Genomic DNA, 21,206 nt, shown 5'->3' with positions numbered 1-21,206 from the left:
GTGAAAAAGAAAGATCAAATAAGTGTTTCTGAAGTAGACAGAGATAGTTCACTTGACAACACTGTGGAGCTCACTTGCTCACTAGAAATGGAATTTTACTCACAGCAGCACAGCTCAGTTCCTTTGACAGGGAAGATAAAGCGTGGGAAACTATCACCAGAATCACTGAAGCGAGTCATGAGTTCAGCAGGGAAAATTCCTCCCAATAAATTGAATTCTGGCTCAAAATTTAATGGTTAGTTTTATGATCTGTCTTCTATTATTATTATTACTATTATTATTATTATTATTATTATTATTATTGTTTTGTTTTGTTTTTTTGGGATAGGATTTCATATAGCCCAGTCTATCCTAGAGACTCACTGTGTACCTAAGGATGGCCTTGAATTCATGATCCCCTTGCCTCTACCTCACAAGTGCTAGGATTACAGATATGTGCCACTATGCTCAGCTGTGACCTGGTTTTAACAAATGTGTGCCAGTCTCCACATATCTGCTGCTGTTCTGTAGCACAGCTGCAGGACTGGGGCAAAATGTCAACTGGCTATTCAGCTGGAGAGGAGAGAGATGGCCAATACAGATTCCCAGAACAGCCAATGCATGCCTGATCAATAACTCCAATATGTTTTACCCATTATAATCGACTATATAAAATGTCATATTTAAGCTGGGTGGTAGTGGCAGAGGCAGGCAGATAAATCTTTGTGTTTGAGGACAGCCAGGTCTACAGAATGAGTTCCAGGACAGCCTGGGCAACACAGAGAAACTGTCTTGAAAAATCATTAAAAACAATAACCAGCCTGGGCTACATAGCAGGACACTGTCCTAAAATGTCATATTTAGTTCTCTGTTTTTCTGAAGGCCTGCCATTATTCATAATAGTCAAAATTAGTTAATAGATCATATATTCATTAAAATTACATTATGTTTAGGGCTGGAGAGATGAGTCATTGATTAAAAGCACTTGCTGCTCTTGCAGAGGACCCCAGGATCAGTTCCCAACACCCATATGGCAGCTTACAACCATCTTTAATTCCAATTCCAGAAGGTCAGATGTCTTCTTCTGGCCTCTATTGGCACCAGGCAGGCATGTGATACACAAATATACATGCAGGCAAAACCCAATACACATAAAATACAACATTTAAAAAGACAAATTTAAAAATATGTATGTTTAGGGGTTGGGGATTTAGCTCAATGGTAGAGCGCTTGCCTAGCAAGCACAAGCCCCTGGGTTCGATCCTCAGCTCCAAAAAATAAATAAATAAATAAATAAAAATAATGTATTTTTAAACCAAGATTTCTATTAATTAGTTTCTATCAAATGTTCAACAAAATAATCTATAGTTTCAAGGAAGAATATTCAAGAATATTAGAAATATCTGTGTATACTTCTTCCTTTCTGCTCTTTACCATGCAGCTCAAAGTTCCCTCCGCGATACTTCCTGTGAGACTGCAGGAATGGAGGGTCCCAGTGTGGTCAGTAGATCAACCAGCACATCAAAACCGAGAAAGACAACTTAAGTCTGGAGGAATCCTTGTTGCTAATTGTACAAGTGTTGGAGGCTTCATTTACAATGTAGCCACAGCTGGAACTGAGAAGAAACAAAAGTTATTCAAAAGATAATGGTCCTCAGTGTCAAATTTGATCTCTAGCAGCATTATATCTGTCTTAGTCTAATAACATTAAAAATGTTCTAAAATCCCAGAGGTTAGTATCTTTACTATGAAACTAGACACACAAATCCATCCTGTGCCAAAACTACATAGAACATACATGAAGAACAACAATGACAACATGTAGATCTGGGGACTTGGATGAGATGGTCATAGTGATGAATTCACTGTCCTGATAGAAGAAAGGCATTACACCTTGCAAAATGTAACTTTAGAGTGCATTGGACAAAGGGTAAGAAAGACCCCTCTGTTCTTTTGTTTGTATCGATTGAGAGTTTTCTGTTTTGAAGACGGTCTCATGTAGCACAAGCCGGCTTTAAATTTGTGGTCTTCCTGCCTCCACTTCCCAACTGCTAGGATTACAGAAGGGTACCATTACACTAGGCTCTATCTCTATATTTTAAAATAAATTTATTTTCCTATTTATTTTACATCCCAGCCATAGTTTCCCCTCCCTCCTCGCCTCTCAGTCCCTCCCCCACTTCCCCTCCTCTGTTCCCACCCCCCAATTCACTCCCAATCTGTTTCTGTTCAGGAAAGGGCAGGTCTCCAATGAGCATTAACAAAACATGGCATATCAAGCTGCAGTAAAGACTAAGTACTTCCATGTGTATTAAGGCTGGGTAGTGCCACCCAGTATGAGGGGTAGGGTCCCAAAAGCCAGTAAAGGAGTTGGAGACAAGCTGGGTGGTGCTGGCACATGCCTTTCATCCCAGCACTCAAGAGGCAGAGGCAGAGGCAGGCAGATAGATCTCTGTGAGTTTGAGGCCAGCCTGGTCTACAGAACAAGTTCCAGGAAAGGCTCCAAAGCTACACAGAGAAACCCTGTCTTGAAAAACAAAACAGATCAACAACAAAAAGTCTGAGACAGCCATTGTTCCCACCGTTTGGAGTCCCGCAAGGGGCCCAAGCTACACAACTGTAATATATATATATATGCAGAGGGGTTGGGGATTTAGCTCAGTGGTAGAGTGCTTGCCTAGCAAGTGCAAGGCCCTGGGTTCGATGCTCAGCTCAAAAAAAAAAAAAAAAAAAAAGAATATATATATGCAGAGTACCCAGGACAGCCCCTATAACAGCAAGATCTTAACAATCCAAACACAGCTGAAGCACAAGAAAATGACCTTAAAATGACTTTATGAAGATATAGAGGTCCTTAAATAGGATATGAAAAAAATCCCTGAAAGAAATTGAAGAAAACACAAACAAAAAAGTTGGAAGAAATTAATAAATCCTTAGAAGAAAGCCAAGAAAACAAACAAACAGATGGAGGAAACTGTTCAAGATATGAAAATGGAAATAGAAGCAATAAAGAAAACACAAACCAAAGGAATCCTGGGAATGGAAAACCTGGGTAAGCAAACAGGAACTAGAGGAAACAGATTCATCAGTCAGAGAAAACGTTAAGTCTAAAAAATTCCTAACACAAAACATCCAGTAAATCTGGGACACTATGAAAAGACCAAACATCAGAATAGAAGAAGGAGTATCTCTATATTTTTAACTTTGTGTTATTATTATTATTATTATTATTATTATGTGTTTTAATTTTACACATCAGCCATGCTCTCAAGTTAATCTCAATAAAAAAATCAATCATAAAAATCTGTAAAGAGACTTTCACGATAACATTTTAGATATTTCTTGCCAACCACTGTTTAACTAAAATTAGTAAATGTCTTGGGCCTTACTTTTTATGCAAGGAAATGACTGAGGATGGAGGTCAGATATGTCATGCATTAAAAAAAATTAAATGCTATCTCCATATTGCTATAAATTTGACAAGCAAAACTGTTTCTGCCAAATTATAAAACAAGTTTAGTCATCCCAATTAAAAGTTTCAAACTGAGCCAGTGATGGTGGTGCATGCCTTTAATCCCAGTACTTGGGAGGCAGAAGCAAGAGGATCTCTGAGTTCGAGGCCAGCCTGATCTACAAAGTGAGTTCCAGGACAGCAAGAACTAAACAGAGAAACCCTGTCTTGAAAAACAAAACAAAACAAAAAACAGAACAACCCCCCCCCCAAAAAAACAAACAAACAAAAAGTTTCAAACTGCCAGGCAGTGGTGGCTCACGCCTTTAATCCCAGTGCTAGGAGGCAGAGGCAGGTGGATCTCTGTGAGTTCAAGGCCAGCCTGGTCTACAGAGGAAGTTCCAGGATAGCCAGGTCTACACAGAGAAACCCTGTCTGGAAAAAATGTTTCAAACAATATTATTTTTTATGATGCCAAAATATGATCTATTTTACTTTAAAAACCAGGGTGTTTTTTTTTCTTTCTTTTTAGTGGCACTGGAAGTTGAACTCAAGGCCTTGCTTGCGCTAGGCAAGCACTAATGCAAACAGCTCTACTGTAGGCCTAAAAGTCAGTTATCATTGAATCTGTTAGAGTTTCTAATACTGTGACAAAACACCATGACCAAAGAACAAGTCGGGAAGGAAAGGATTTTATTTGGCTTACACGTCTACGTTGTAGTCTGCTGTGGAACAATCTTTTTTGTACCCTGTGAATATGTATTACTTTCATTGGCTAATAAAAAGTCGATTGGCCAATAGCTGGGCAGGAAGAGATTGAGTGAAAGAATCAGACTAGGAGAATTCTGGGAAGAGGAAGGGCAGAGTCAGAGAGCTGCCGGCAAATGCAGAGAAGCAAGATGAGAATACTGTACTGAGAAAAGGTACCAAGCCAGGTGATTAAGCATAAATAAGAATTATTGGTTAATTTAAGGATAAGAGTTATCTAGTAACAAGTCTGAGCTATCTTCTGAGCATTTATTAATATTCAGCCTCTGAGTTGGTTATTTGGGAAGTAGTAGGTGGGAAAGAAATGTCCAACTACATATGGTGCCCAACGTGGAACCAAAATTTCAACATAAAACCTGACAAAGCTTAAGAAAGGGATTATAGACACACAAAAACAAAATCAAGCACAGCTTCTTGGTAGCTGCTTTTACTCGGGTGGGCTCTGTTTGCTGGTGGTGAGCAGAGAGAGGTACAGCTCCTTTAAGAGAGGGCTTCCTAGCTTGGTACCAGGGCAAAAACAGGCAGCTCTTTTGAGAGGCCCTGCTGCCAAACACTTAAATGGTGTTTGTGAGCAGTGGGCTGCACGCTATGTGGTAGCAGTGTGGACTCAGAAACTTCTCAGAGTTGGGACAGTAAACATGGCTCCCAGAGCTGGCAGTGAACATACCTCCATCATGAGACTAGACTCTCAGGGAACCAAGGGGGAGAAGCTCGCACCTGAACACCATGATCTAAGTTACACAGCAGCTTCTCTTTCTTTCTTTCTTTCTTTCTTTCTTTCTTTCTTTCTTTCTTTCTTTCTTTCTTTCTTTCCTTCCTTCTTTCCTTCCTTCCTTCCTTCCTTCTTTCTTTCTTTCTTTCTTTCTTTCTTTCTTTCTTTCTTTCTTTCTTTCTTTCTTTCTTTTCTTGCTCATGTAGACAGAAAAGTTTACAGCTATATAGTAAGGGCAGATTCAGATAGAAAAAACCTAAACAGGTTACAGTGTGTTTAAAAAAAAAAAAAGGCTTGGGAGAGAGAAGAGAAAGAGTATATGGGAGAGAGAAGAGAAAGAGTATATATAGTCTTAGATTAAAATATAGATTGAACATAATAACATAAAGTCCTTAAAAAGGGGAGTAAAGTAATATAAAGGAAATAAGCCACATAAAGATGGAAAATACACAGAGAGTCTGGATTGTGCATATTATTGTATTGTCTTTAAAATTTTTGGCTGCTTTGGTGCAAAGAATAGGGGCTTGGACCTGCCTCAACTGAATGTACCAGGCTCTGCTGACTCCCCATGGGAGACCTTGACTCGGAGGAGGTGGGAATGGGGGGAGTTGTGGGAGGAAGACTGGGGGGCAGGAAGAGGGAGGAGGGGGGAAAAAGCATAAAGGCTATTCCATACATGTTCCAGGGGTCATTTGTATGGAGGTGGATATTTCTTTCCAGAAATATCCCTAAGTGTCTTTTCAGGGTCAACTACTACACAAGTCTAATAAATAAGAAGCTAAAATAAATGTTCATGAAAAGGATATTTTTCTTTTCATTATTAGTAGACATACTGTATATTTTCAAAATTGTAACTATGGTATAAATTGTAACTTCTGGTCATTTGGTTATTCCTGTTTCTACATTGTTCTTATTCTCCTATTTCTTCTGCAACCTTGAAAGCATTTTTGAAAAGGGAACTATGTTTCCTTATCTTTGGGGTTTGTTCTCCAAAATGAGATTTTTCCTTTATTAAGGGTATGTGTCTACTTTTTCTCTTTCTTTGCTGATGCTTAAGTTTAAATCCTTACTGTTCTTTTCTGGTGAAAGAAATAAATGAATAGTTTTAACTAAAAAAAATTTTTTTTTTGGCTGCTAAGAGACCCTGGATTATGGAAACTGCTAGATTAAACCAAGCTATATTTTTTATAATTATCTTGATTTCAAAATTTAGGTCAAAATATATGTTGCTTTAGGAGAGAGATTATGCTTTTGTTTCCACAGGAAATAAGAGGCTATGGATTCATTCCAGGTTAAGGAAAATCAGGCTTGATCCAGGAGGACCCCCTGAAATCCTGGCTACAGACATAAAAAAATAAACCTACAAAAAAACCCCACAAAACACATAATGTATATTTTACCTGTTCAAACACATAACAAAAAATAATCGTTGGCTGACTTGTGTACAATGCACAATCTATACTTGTATTAATACAGATATGTATGTTACCTTTAAAAAGTCTGTGTAGTTTCAGAGCAAGGAAACCAGACACTAATAAAAACTGGATGCCCAGATGATCCAGCATCCAGAACATCTTCAAGGCTGCTGCCTGAGATGATCCAGCCTCACAAAATACTACAGTCAGGACTTGACCATAATCCTGAATTTTCTCAGGGTCCCCCAAAGATTACCAGCACCCCCAACCAACAGGAAGTAGTCTAGAAAACTATGCCCACATTCCCATAAAATGGATTATAGATGTTTGTCTTTGTTTAGGAGGGTTGGTTGCAAATTATTATTGGTAATAGTAAAAAAAAAAAAAAAAACCTAACCAAAGGAGTTAGATTCAAAGATCTCTTTCTAAAAGAAAAAAGGAAGATAGGACATAGGAATGATAGGATAATAAGGTAGATTATTGAATCTACTTTAATCCAAAAACAACTTAATTATTAATCTTAAATATTTTACATTGGTATGGATTTTGTATTTTAGTTTATTGATACAAATTCAAAGTTAATTTTGTTATACAATATGTATATTTCTACTTTTGTTTGGGGTATTGTGTTTATGAATCTCATTTAAAAATGTAATGTATAATTAAGAAATACAGATTAATAGTCAAATAGCCAAACTAATAGTCATGTTAGGTATGTGTTCAAGGTCATACACAGATATATTTAGATAGATGGTCTTCAAACACTTCAAAGACCCACAGAATATGGCATTTAATATGTTTAATAACCTAAGGCTTTTCATGACAGTGAGACTTCTACTTCAGAGAAGATGATGGGCATTGAAGAAACTCCATATGGAGCTTACTTTCCTTATGGAATAAGCTAGTCGTTAGAGCGAGAAACTGCCCTTGCCTTAATTGTTGACAATAGACTGTCCAATTTGAACCATCAGGATGCAAGAAAAGTGAATGCCAAACTTTGCCAAGACTAGGTAAGACAGTCCTTCAGATTCCCTGCTTCACAAGAAAGTCTGTTAGAAATTCTAGGTCTGTAGGCCAGAGTTGGATTCCCCAACATCACAGAGGAACTTTGGGTGACTCTCCAGGCAACGAGATATCCCTGTTGTTAGGTAACATTTCACTCTTCTGGGGTCTTTGATGGAGTTGAAGACAAGATAGTGATAGTTTTCCTTAGTTATGATAAAAGGTTAATTAGGTACAAAACTTTGGACTCACAAAGATAAGATAGATAATATTGTCTCAAATACAAACAACTGGACATTTTACCTGTAATTCTTACTTAATAATTTTCTGTTATATGTAGTTTTACTATGTTAAAAATGTACCTTTTTAATTAGACAAAAGGCGGGAAATGCTGTGGAATAATCCTTCTGTACACTGTGAATGTGTATTGCTCTCATTGGTTAATTAAAAAGCTGATAGGCTGTAGCTGGAAGGAAATATAGGCTGGACAGCCAGACCCAGAGGATTCTGGGAGGAGGAAGGGCAGAGTCAGGAGAGACACCAGCCATCCACCATACAAACAGGACATGTAGAAAATGAGGTAACAAGCCATAAGCCATGTGGCAAAGCATAACTAGAAATATGGGTTAATTTAAATGTAAGAGTTAGCTAGTACCAAGCCTGAGCTATTCGCCGAGCATTTATAAATAATACTAAGTCTCTGTGTTGTAATTTGGAGGAAGCTATTGACAGGGAGCAGGAAGTCAGGACAGAGAAATGTCTGACTACAGTAGTCCCTCACTGAAGGAACCCAGAACAAGAACTCAGACAGTGCAGGAACCTGGAGGCAGGAACTGATATAGAAGCCATGAAGGAATGCTGCTTACTGGCTTGCTCCCCATGACTTGCTCCTTGCTCATCGTGCTTTCTTATAGAACCCAGGACCACCAGCCCAGGGATGGTACCATCCACAATTGGCTGCTCCCCCGCTGCCCCATTAATCACTAATTAAGAAAATGCCTGAGGTGGATTTCTGTGAGTTTGAGGCCAGCTTGGTCTACAGAGTGAGTTTTCCAGGACAGCTAGAGACCCTGTCTCCAAAGAGAGAGAGAGAGAGAGAGAGAGAGAGAGAGAGAGAGAGAGAGAGAAACAAGTGAGCCTGGTCTTATGGAGACATTTTCTCAACTGAGGCTCTCTCCTTTCAGATAACTCTAGTTGTGTCAAGCTGACATAAAATTATCCAACACAGAATATATTTTGTCATGGAAACTTTTAATTATGTTTTATTTATATAAAACTTCTTTCACAAACCACTGTTAAGGCAAAGAATAGCTTTAACTACTATAGAGTTTAACTTGGTTAACGATAGTTATTTTTTACAAAATTGCAAAAATAATTACAAAAATAATGTCTACTTACCTTCTATTTCTAACTACTTTGGTAGTTTCATCATCAATGTTCAGTGTAGAAATGTAAGCATAGAGGATGCCATAGAAAGGATCAGCTTCTCCTTCATTTCTCAGAGCTTTTACTTTCAACTGTTCCACTGTATAGACATCAATGACTGAGTTTACTGAAAATAAAAACAAGTATTACAATTCTATATATGTTCTCAGATAGGGCAAAGGCTTATGTCCCAATAGGAAAACAACGAATACATGGAAGACATTTAAGTAGCTAAGACAACAGAATGACACTCTATTAGCTATTTAAATGTGATTAAATAGTGGATATGAACATCACAAAATAAGAAAAAGAATGAGAAATTAAGGCTTCATTGAATGAAGAATTTCTAATTATCAAGTGATAGCATTAAAAAGGTCAGAAGAGAGAAGCCTAGACTTCTAGATCAGTGGTCTCACCCAATCATCATCAGAGAGACTTCTTCCAGCAGCTGATGGAAGCAGATGCAGGAACCCCACCCAAACTATAGGCAGAGCTCTGGGAGCCCTGCAGAAGAGGAAACAAGGACTGTAGGAGCCAGAGGGGTTGAGGAGACCAGGAGAACATGGCCCACAGAATAAACTAAGCAGGGCTCATAGGAGCTCACAGAGACTGAAGCCTGCATGGGTCTGTACTAGGTCCTTTGCATACATGCTGTGGTTGTTTTGCTTGGGTTGTTTGTGTGAGTCCTAAGTCTGAGAGTGGGGGTGTCTGACTTTTTTGCCTTCTCTTGGGACCCTTTTTCTCCTACTGGATTGCCTCATCCAGCCCTAATATGACATGAGGGTTTGTGCCTAGCCTTATTGCATCATGTTAAGCCATTTTCAGTTGATATCACTGGGAAGCCTGCTCTTTTCGGAAAACATAGGAGCAGTCGATCTGGGAGGAAGGAAAGGTGGGAGGACAGAAAAAAATTTAAAAAGCTAAGCCAGGCGGTGGTGGCGCACGCCTTTAATCCCAGCACTCGGGAGGCAGAGGCAGGCAGATCTCTGTGAGTTCGAGGCCAGCCTGGTCTACAAAGTGAGTTCCAGGACAGTCAGGGCTGTTACACAGAGAAATCCTGTCTCAAAAAAAAAAAAAAAAAGCTAAGAAGAGTAGGGCATGGAGACTCATCCAGAACATCTGGATTACACACACACACACACACACACACATACACATATGCGTTGAACTCAGGGTCTCATGAATACAATACTTTCTACCCAACTCTGTGAGCATTGTACTTGCCTGAGGAAAGAATCATTAGGTCTCTTAGACTGGCTAATTTTTAAAATTTTATTTGCATTGGTGTTCTGCCTGCATGTATGCCTGTATGCGGGGTCAGATCTTTGAGTTAAAGACAGTTGTTAGCTGCCAGGTGAGTACTGGGAACTGAACCCCGGTCCTCTGGAAGAGCAATCAGTGCTCTCAACCACTGAACCATCTTTTCAGCTCCAAGATTGGCTAGTATTAATATAAGCTCCTCCATTAAAAAAAATTAAGGGCTAGAGAGATGATTCAGTGGTTAAGAGTATTACCTGCTTTTATAGAAGACCTAGGTTCAATTCTCAGTATCTACACGGTTGCTCACAACCATCTGTAACTCCAGTTCTAGGGGATTCAACAGCCTCTTGTGGCTTCTAAGGCCATACATGGTACACAGACATACATGCAGATAAAATTCCTATGCATATAAAATAAATAGAAAATTTAAAGCCAGGTGTGGTGGCTCACACTTTTCATCCCAGCACTAGGGAGGCAGAGGCAGACAGATCTCAGCCTGGTATACACAGTAAGTTACAGGCCAGCCAAGGTTACATAGAGAGACCCTGTCTCAGAAAAAAATTAAAACAAAAGAAATCAAAAGAGGAGCTAGGAATACAACTCAATGAAACAACATTTGCTTAGAATGCATGAGGTCCTGGTTTGACCCCCAACAATGAACACTAATCTCTCTCTCAATCTCTCTTTCTCATCTAGAAGGTCACTTACAGTTTATGGATTCTCTCAAGTAACTGTCAGTTTCATCAGCCACATCTGTTTCTTTATTTTATCTTATAAACTCAACAGGATATTGGCTTCTGGTGTATCTTAAATTGAAAATGCACAATAAGGAAAAAGCCAAATAATTATCTTTTAAATTACTACAAATTTAAATTTAGCATCTAAAATTATCTTCAGTGTAAAACACGATACCACATAAGATCATAATCCAACAGACTTATTGTTAAGCCATTAACACTGTGAGGCAAAGTGAATCAATATGGAAAGATGTTGCAGCTGTTGCTAGTGAAAATGTGTTACAAGACTCTTTTCTGTTTTGTTTGGTTTTTTGAGACAGGGTTTCTCTGTGTAGCCCTGGATGTCCTAGCACTCACTCTGAAGACCAGGCTGCTTTGAATTCACAGAGATCTGCCTGCTTCTGCGTCCCGAGTGCTGGGATTAAAGATGTGTGCCACCACCATCCAGACTCTTTTAAACTGAAAAATGTGAATATATAAAAGTATCTGGAGAAATAGACATGCAAAATTATTTCTAGGTGATACAATTATAGGTCATTTGTGTGTTCCTTTTTCATTTTCATTATTTTATTCATTTCCTGATTAAAAAAAATAATTATAAGGTCCCAACAGATGGCTCAGTGGTTAAGAGCACTTACTACTCTTGCAGAGACCCAGGTTTGGTTCCTGGAACCCATGTGGTGGCTCACCCCAGCTGTAACTCCAGTCCCAGGAGATCCAATGCCATCATCTGGCATCTGAGGGCAACACACGCACATGTGGTACACATACATACACGCAAGCAAAGCACTCACATATAAAATAACAAATCTAAAAAATAATTTTATTAATTTGTTGCTATCATTTGTGTGTGTGTGTGTGTGTGTGTGTGTGTGTGTGTGTGTGTGTGACATGATGGGGGACACACATGCCACTATGTTCATGTAGAAGTTAGAGGACAATTTTCCTGAGTCGACCCTCTCCTACTTATACACAGGTTCCAAAGAATGAACTCAGGCTACCAGACATGACCAACAAGATTTTCTGAATATTATATTCTTTTCTTTTCTCTTTTTTATTTACTTTTAGAAGTTGTGGGGTTGGGGATTTAGCTCAGTGGTAGAGCACCTGCCTAGCAAGCACAAGGCCCTGGGTTCAGTCCTCAGCTCTGAAAAGAAAAGAAGAGAAAAAAGTTGTATTTGTTACAGACAGTGGGTATGCACATCTTTAACCCCAGTGCTCAGAAGGCAGAGGCAGGTGGAGCTCTTTGAGTCTGAGGCCAGCCTAATCTACAGAGTAAGTTCCAGGACAGTCAAGGTTGTACAAAGAAACCCTGTTTTAACCACCCACAAATGTATTTGTTTGTTTGTGTTGAGGAAAGATATGGGTAGCTCAGGCTGATCCAAACTCAGAATCTTCAAGTGTTGGGATTATAGACACACATGATAATGGCTAGCTTATTTTTGTTGTTGTTGTTGGTGGTTTTGTGTTTTGTTTTTGTTTGTGTTTGTGTTTGTGTTTTCAAGACAGGGTCTCACTTGTGGCTTCAAATTCAGACAGCTGCCTGCCTCTGCCTCTCAAGTGCTGGAATCAAAGGTGTGAAGCATCAGGCCTGGCTCCATGGCTAGCTTTGAAAATGTCTTTAATGTCATTTTAAAGCTTTGTTCCTCAAATTAGAATATGAATTTTCTCAGGAGTAACGATGTGGCCTGCCATACGGCAAGAAAATCCCTTTGAAAGGGTCTTCACAGGATTCTAATGCCCATCAGTCCCAAGACCCCAGCCTCCAACACAACTCTCTAGTTGCAGAGTCCCACTTGAACATGCCACTTTGGTGCTGATAGTGCCTAGACTCCTCTAACTCCCTTGGGCAGATGTAGGAGTTTCCCTCCGCTCCCATTACGTATGTCCTATCCTGTTCTCTCTCAGATCGAGGGCATATGTCCCATGAACACGGGTTGTGCTTTTTCATCATGTCTACCAATGTCCAACGCCATGACTATCCTTACACCCACCTGACCTTCCACTGTCCCCTGTCCTGTTCTAGAAACACTGAGGTTATATACAGAGTTGGTGCACAAAAAGCATTCTATGAGCATTTGTGAATTAATGGGTGAATGAATGAATGTTTCAAAGTCCCACTAGAACTGCTAGACACTGAGGGGAGCAATGCTAAGAGGGCTGCAGCAGTCAAATCAATGGACACCTAAAAGAGCATGGCTCAGACTGTCCACAGGAAAGACAGAATTCCCTCCTGCTCTAATGAATACTCTCAAGGCAGGAAAACCACAAGGAAAAAGGTAACATGTTATCTGTGATAAATATCTAAGCCATTTCTACAAGGTAGGTAGGTGTGGCTCAGGAAATTAAAATATGTCTGATTTAAAACAACCAGCCAAGTTTAAACACCTTTATAGTCTGCTAAATTTACATCCTTGACAATGTAAATTCAAGAACTGTGTTGTACAAATATAGTGTCTATAGCTAATAATACCACATAATAGGATAGTATGCTACATTCAATTCTTAAGAAAGGTTTCTTTTTGCACACCTTCAATACCAGCACTTGTGAGGCAGAGGCAGCAGACCTTTGTGATTTCCAGGCCATTGAGTGCTACACAGTAAAACCTTGTCTCAAAAAAATAAGATTTTTAATTATATGCACATATATGTGTCTGTGCAGGGTATAGCATACGTGTGTAGGTGCCCACAGAGGTCAGAAAAGGGTATCACATCCCCTGGAAGTTGCAGGTGGTTGTGAACTGCCTGATGTGGGTGCTGGGAACTCAACTCATCACATATTCTCTTCACTGCTGAGCCTCAGGCTGCATTCCTAAAGAGCACTAAGAATGTATTTTGTGTTTCACCACAAAAAGGTGAATATTGTGTCATGGTTTGGATATAAAATGTCCTCTAAGCCTGTTGTTGTAGGATTAGTCCCAGGCTGGAGACATTATTGAGAGGTGATTAGTTCATAAGAGCCCTGACCTCATCAATGCATTCATCTATTGATGAACTCACAGCTAAATGGCTATCAGGAGGCGGGGCCTGGCTAGAAGAAATCATTAGGGATGAGTTTCCCACTTACCTCAACATTCCTCAGCTACCATTAAGTGAAAATGTAGTTAGAGTTTTCCTGCCTGGCCCAGTCAGGACAAATCTCTCTTACCCGCCAGTCCCACAGTCGCTCAGACCCAACCAAGAAAGCACACAGAAACTTACATTGTTTAGAAACTGTATGGCCGTGGCAGGCTTCTTGTTATCTACTTCTTCTATCTTAAATTAACCCATTTCTGTTAGTTTATACTTTGCCACATGGCTGTGGCTTACCAGTGTCTTTACATGTTGCTTCTCATGGCAGCGGCTGGCGGTGTCTCTCCCAGCCTTCCTGTTCCCTGCCTTCTCCTCTTCCTTGTCCCGCCTATACTTCCTGCCTGGCCACTGGCCAATCAGAACTTTATTTACATAGAGCGATATCCACAGCATGAAAAGCTTTTTAAAATGTAACCTGCAGTTTGGTTCTTAAATACATTGTACAAATATTGTCATATGTTCATGACTACTTCCAAAAGAATGAAAAACAGACAGCGTTTTACCTGGATTAGTTGTGATAATGGTTTTTGAGATTACTGTCGCTGCCATGCAGTTCTGAAATTTGTTAAAATTTATTCTTACATCTGAGGCAAATACTACTGTTTGGGGAAGAAACCATAAATTTTTAAAGTTAATATATGAGGGATGAAAATCATAAATATTTTCAACATACTCTTAAAATTACAAGACCTGTTTCTCTTGGCATCCAGCTCTGTGCAAGTAGAATGGATTCATTATCCCAACTGTATTTGTTTAAAAAGAAGTGAAACAAAGTGAATACATTAGAAAAATCTGGCTGTGACATATTTACACCTCCCCTCAAAAGAACCCCCAAAACAGAAAAAAAAAAAACAAAAAAACCTGCCTTAGTGACTGGGGTTAACGATTTCCAGGTAAGCAAAAAGGTTAAGACTTGATACTTTAAATTTTCTAATTTATTATTGCCATGTGGATATGTGTGCACACACGTGCTCACATATGTGCACTCAAGCCACAACATATTCATGGAGGTCAGAGGACAGCTTCATGGAGTCAGTTTTCTCCTTCTACCTTTAGGTGGATTCTGGGGATCAAACTTGGGTTGCCAGGTTTGCTTGGAAAGTGTCTTTACTGGCCAAGTCATCCCCGAGGCCCAAGACATCATACTTAACACCTATGCAAGAAGTTGGTTTTCAGCATGTACTAAGCTCTAACATCTACTCCACAAGTCCTTTATTTGCCCAGCACTTGGTTACTTAGAACTGAATGATTCAAGGCCTAAAATCTTCAAAGTCAAGTTTTCTAACCACTACAGTTGTGTCTCCCAAATGGATACATAGCTCAGAGGACTTGATAGGTAATGGCACTTGCAGGCAGAGGCATCAGGAGTAATAATCTTCAAGACTTTAGAGTGTAGCCTATCTCCAGGGTACCAGTGAATCTCAAAAAGTTTTACTTGCTCCTCATCAGTAGACCCCAATAAAACAACACTATTTGTTATGAAGCAGAATAATAGAACTTGTCACAGTGGACTACCTCTAAGTGAATCTATGCCATCTAAGGTTGCATACAGAAAAATCTCAGCCTTCAAGAGAGAAGTTTGCTTTTTTAAGTGTTGCTCATCTCTTATTATTATACCTCTTGATACAACTATGTTTTTTTTTTTTTATAAAATGAAAGTTTTCTGTCTCAGTGATAAGAACAGGATCTTGCAGTTAGTGACAGATGTGGGAGAATACCATGTCATTGTGAAAGAAGGCTCTGTTTCATCGAAGAGTTTAATTTCACACCTCTGGCCTTTTCTTCGGTCTGAAGTTGTAAAGTATTTTGGCTCTCCAACCTTAGAAATTGAAGGAAATTATTGTTCCTCTCCTACAGATATGGAGGTACTTAAATATAATCAAATAGTTTCCCTTTGACCATGAAATTCTAAATATTAACAAGGAAAGAATCATTAATAAATATCTGATTATCTGAATGTACTTTCTGCCTAAACTAGGTGTACTTAGCTAGCCTTGTAAATTTGGACACTTTGAAGAGAGAATACAGAGGTCTGTGCTCAAAGGTAGATGAATAAAATTCATTTGTCAAGATACCAGGACAGCCAGGTATCTATCTTGACAACTAACATCATTCCAGCACTTGGAAGACTTGGAAGAGGCAGGATTGTCATTCAGTTCAAGGCCAGCCTGAGCTACATAGCAAGGTATTGATTCTAATACATAAAGCCGGGTGTAGTGGTGCAAACCTTTACTCCCAGCACTTGAGAGACAGAAAAAGGTGGAGATCAGAAACAGCTGATCTACAGGGCAAGTTCCAGGACAGCCAGGGCTACACAGAGAGAATGTCTCAATACAAAACAAAACAAAACCACCCAAAAACAAAGAAACAAACAAAAACCATAACTAACTAGCTAACTAAATAAATGAATAAATAAGAGAGATAGAGAGAAGGTATCTCTGGTGACCTCATGGGAAGGCCCAAAAAATAGTTCTTTGACCCACTTCTAAGCTACTATCACCACTGCACTTATGGGCTAGACTGAGCACTGCGGGAAACATCTGAAGAAAAATGCAAAGGCTCCATCAAACAGGATCTTCAGAAGAAGGTCAGAAGAAACAAAAAGTCAGAGGGTAGGAGAGGTCAGCCATAACAAGGGAGTAAGTAAAATACTGACGTTGGGGTCGACAAGTCAAATGGGGAGCTGAAAGGCATACAAGGAGTGATATGACGTACAAGAGGGTGCCATGCTCATGGAGTGGGGGGCTGTTTTCGAGGTTTTACATGAAATGATAACATTATTAAAGGGCTTCAAGGAAACAACTAATGGTTGTCTGAAATGGCCCAGAGGGTGATTTTGCCTAAATTTCAAGACTGTCATATAGAGTATCAGATTCTCTATCCTAAACAACCATTTTCTGCATGTGCTATATTTTGGTGAAGGCTTACTTTTTGGGGGTGGGGATTGGGTGTACATGGAGCCACACTCCCAGCCCTTCAAAGTATACTTTTGAGGCCCACCTTTAAATTTTCTGTAGTGCCTTTGTCTGTTCAACGGTTCAGAGCTTGTCACAGCTGCTGAGCCAGACGCTGATGGACAGAAGTTGTGGTGACTCCTGCTGGTGTGGGCACTGTGCCCTGCTTCTCACCAGCTCCTTACCACAGCAGCTCCCACTGCCGTCTACTAGGTCTTCTCCCACCCTCCTCCCTCTGAGTCACTCTGAGAACACACGTGCACAGGTGATTCCTTGACTTGTTTGAAGAACCTATGGCTGTTCATGTCAATAAGTTTATCCTTTTCATTTATGCCTTTGTTTAACCCAGTATACAAAACTTTCATAGACCTAATGGATCACTTATAATAGTGCATGCTGCAATTAGCAATCAAGTATGATTTTATTTTGTTAGTGATTCATAGATAAAATGCTAATTTCTTTATCATGAGAAATGTTATTTTCTTAATTCAACTTACTACCAAAGTAAAGAGAAAAAATTTTCCCATCTGGTGCTTACCACATTCTAAACATAAATCAAGTGACAGAGTGCCCTGCCAAAATGCAGGGAGCTTTGCTAAGGTTTTAACTTACTGGTTTTCTGACTTACCGATCTCACAGCCGCAAGAATATTAATAATCCTCCCATCAAGACGGTGTCCATTTGCAACAATGTCAGCCAATGAGTAATAATCCCGAGATTCTTCAACAGGCAAGTGTATCAGAGAAAGTAACTTGGTATCCACTTCATAAGGGGAACAAACTTTTACCATTGAGTGATTCTCACTGAGCAATAGTTTCCAGTTACTAAACAAGGAAAACACAAAAGCCAGCACATTATTGTTAATTAAAACAATACTTTGGTTCACATTAAATTATATAGCTAGGTGTGGTAGCCCACATTTGTAGTCCCAGCATTTGGGATGCAGGTCTAATTTACAGAAGGACTAACACATGTTCAAGGCCACCATGGTATAGGTAGGGAATTCCAGGCCAGCCTGAGTTATAAAAGCAGACCCTGTTTTAAAAAACAAAACAAAATTACATTCAGTTACTTTTGTTAGAATTTAGAGTGCACTAAGAAAGTTGTTTTTACTATTAAATTTTGTGAGATCTTTATTTTATGTGTAAGAATGTTTTCCCTAAATCTGTGTCTGTGAACTATGTGCTTGCAGTGCCTGCAGAGTCCAGAAGAGAGTGTCAGATCCCTTGGGACTGGAGTCACAGATGGTATTCGTCACCATGTGGGTGCTGGGAATTGAACTCAAAGCCTCAGGAAGAGCTGAGCCATCTCTCCAGCCCCTATATTTTTACTCCTAAAATCATCAAATAATACTATAAAATACTTTTCTATATAATGCATTTTTATATCAGTCTTTAAATATTTCTTCAGTGAAATAATGTTCTTTTAATTAAGAACATATATTGAGAATTATTTTCTTCTGTGAGTTCTAATCATACTAGTTGTAGGACCTTGCCTAAGACTTGAAACTGCAGATTCCTTTTCTGTTAAACAGGATAAAACTACTCTAAAGCTTAAGACTATAAAAGCCTGAGGTCTCGTCTTTTTAAAGATTCATTTATTTTCCGTGTGCATTTTTCCCTCTGCATGTGTGTCTGTGTATCACATGTGTGCCTTGTACCAGTAGACTTCAAAAGAGGATATCAGATCCTCTGGAAGTGGAGTTATATGGCTGTGAGCCCCAGTGTGGGTTCTAGGAATTGAACTCAGGTCCTCTGAAAGAGCAGCCAGTGCTCTTAACCACTGAGCCATCTCTCTAGCCCCATATCAAGCCCTGGACCTGGGCATAATTAACACCACGCTCTAACAAACTGAGCTAACTGGCCAGCCATCATTATTGCTTTTATGACTCCGATTGCTTTACCTAAGTACCGGGGTCAGGAGTTCCGTTGGCTTACTTCTCTAGTGCCACCTGTGAAGGAGACTTAGAACTCCCACAGTGCACTGGGCCTGGGGTTCCCACTCCCCTGGGCCAGGCTCCTTTCGCCAGTTTTGACAAACCCTCCTCCACAGAGCTCTGGTCCAGTCCCTCCTTCCTGCTTTGCCTGACTCATTCACACTGTCACCTCTTCTCCAAATCATTGCCCTTGTCTCCTGACTCATCTCCTCTGAGTCACCCTCCACACTACCGTCAAACTGATCTTCCCAAACTGCAGAATAGGACATTATTTCCCAGATAAAAGACTCTCTGTTCCTACTCATCCCTAAGAAGTGGATTTCATCTGAGAAGTATCTCTGCTTCTCCCTTTACTCACTCACTCTGTACACCACCTATGCCAGATTATTAGCTATGAAACGTCTATTTTAGGTGAAAATGTGCTGAATGTCAGCAGTTTCCTATTGCCCAACCTCAAAGTTAATTATTCTGGATATTCTGGAAAATGCCAGGAGGTTTCACATTTGTTGGGTCTGCCAAATGTGTCCCTTCCATACATATTTACTAAGAATCGATTATGTGCCCTTCTCTAATCTAGGAATGGGGAGAACAGTATACAAGATACACTTAATCTCATGAAGCTCATATATGTGAGCAGGGATCATAAGAACAATAAATCAAACCATCTCAGAATGAGATCTGGATTACAATGCTAAGAGTGGGGAGGGAAGTCTTGGTGAGTTACTGAAAGGGCTTCTATGCATGAGCAGGTCAAATGAGGCAACATTCCAGCTGAGACACTGATAACCCAAAGAAGCAAATATTCAAGTCGATAGGAGAATGTTCTCCACAGAGGGAAAAGAAAGCTGGACGGATCTTAGTGCAGTGAGTCCAGGTGTTCATGGAAAGGAGAATCCTCAGTGTCTGCAGAGAGACAAGCATGAGTGGAGGTCAGAAGAGCAGGTGTCCGTGCCATAGCCCGCCATACTCAGCCGGAGCCATTTATGGAGCAGCGTGGAGTTAGCTGGCACAGGATCACCTTGGAGTGAGGCTTCCTCCTGACTCCCTACCCCAGCATTATTTGGAAGGGCTGATGAGGGATGGACTGTAGGTAGTGGATAATTCAGGGTTCAAAACCTCTGACCCTCCCCACAGGGTCCTGCTCCGAGGGGACAGGCACACTCCTGAGCTTTCTCCTGAGTTCCAGCTGCAGCTCCCCACCCAACCCCATTCTTGCAGGGTTCTCCTGAGAGCCCTCCCTCAATAGGCCACTTGTAAAGAATCTTCCTCTCAAGTTCTCCTTCCAGGAAACCTGGCCTAAGATAAAGGAGAGCGTGTGAGTAGAATGAGAGCCTGATATGATATTATATATATTCCAGCATTTATCATCTCCTGTTTAGTGATTTTTTAAAAGATTTATCTTTATTTGTATGTATGTGCTTTTGCCTGTGGGAGTATATTTATGTGTTTGTAGTGTCCACAGAGGCCAGAATCAGGCATCAGCTTCCCCAGAGGTAGAAGTACAGGCTGTTGTGAACTGCCTAATGTGAATGCATCCTCTGCAAGGGCAGCAAGTGCTCTTAAGTGCTGAGCCATCTCTCCAGCCCCTCCAATTGTTTATTTTAAATTGTAACTGGAGTCTTGTTTTTGCAAATCTAAGCATGATACTCCATATCTGAGAGTTCTGCATTCACAGACCCACACAATCATGTATTAAATATTTCAGAAAAAATACTATAACTAATAAAAATACAGTACAACTGCTCACATAGCCCTTAAAGGACATTAGGTGTTACAGGTAGAGATGATTTCAGCTATAGAGGAGGATGTGTTTAAGCTGTGTGCAGGGAATTTAGCACCCATGGATTTTGGTAGCCTCAGGAGACTTTTGATTTGATCAAGATAAAATTGACTTTTGTGATTATAAAAATTATAAATTATGTCATTTATCTTAAGGATAAATATTCTGAGTGAGACTTCAACTCATTTTTCAAATTGAAATAGAGTAACTTTTGAAGATTTCTGCTTCTCTACAAAATTACTAATATTTAATAACTGAAAAAATAACTTTTCCACAAAATTATTAATATGATCATTCTAGCACAAAGATTGTTACTCTCTGGACTGGAAAGATATTACCTAGGAGTTGCAGGGCTGAACTTTTCTTCTCTTTCTGTCTCCTTTCTTTGGATCAGGGGATTTTCAATTATCACTAAAACAGAGGGCAAAGTATGGTACCATCACAAAATCATCAGAAGATTAATGAGAGCTAAGTGTGCACAACAGTGATCCTCACACCGTGGTTCCATCCTCCACAGGCATCTTCTCATGTCACTATGAGAAAAGGGCTCCTGGAATGTAGTCATCAATTCGGCCCCACATAACATTTCCAGGGCTTTGTGTTTTAAGTCCCAACAGATGACCCATACTAATATTACTTTATTGATTTTCTTGTATCCAACATTTGATTTGGTTACAACATGCCCTTCAATAAAACAAATGTTTACTTGACCTTT

At 39.8% G+C, this 21,206-nt stretch overlaps 1 protein-coding gene across 1 annotated transcript in view; it reads right to left on the bottom strand.

Moving 5' to 3' along the window:
- Positions 1-21,206, bottom strand: part of Meiob (meiosis specific with OB-fold) — an 82,665-nt gene that overhangs the window by 3,685 nt on the left and 57,774 nt on the right. The gene's annotated exons all lie outside the window — the stretch shown is intronic.

Source organism: Onychomys torridus, chromosome 8, assembly GCF_903995425.1.
Source record: "Onychomys torridus chromosome 8, mOncTor1.1, whole genome shotgun sequence".
Lineage (NCBI taxonomy): Eukaryota > Metazoa > Chordata > Mammalia > Rodentia > Cricetidae > Onychomys > Onychomys torridus.
Note: the sequence above shows the minus strand (reverse complement) of the source record. Positions and strands in the feature narration are given on the sequence as shown.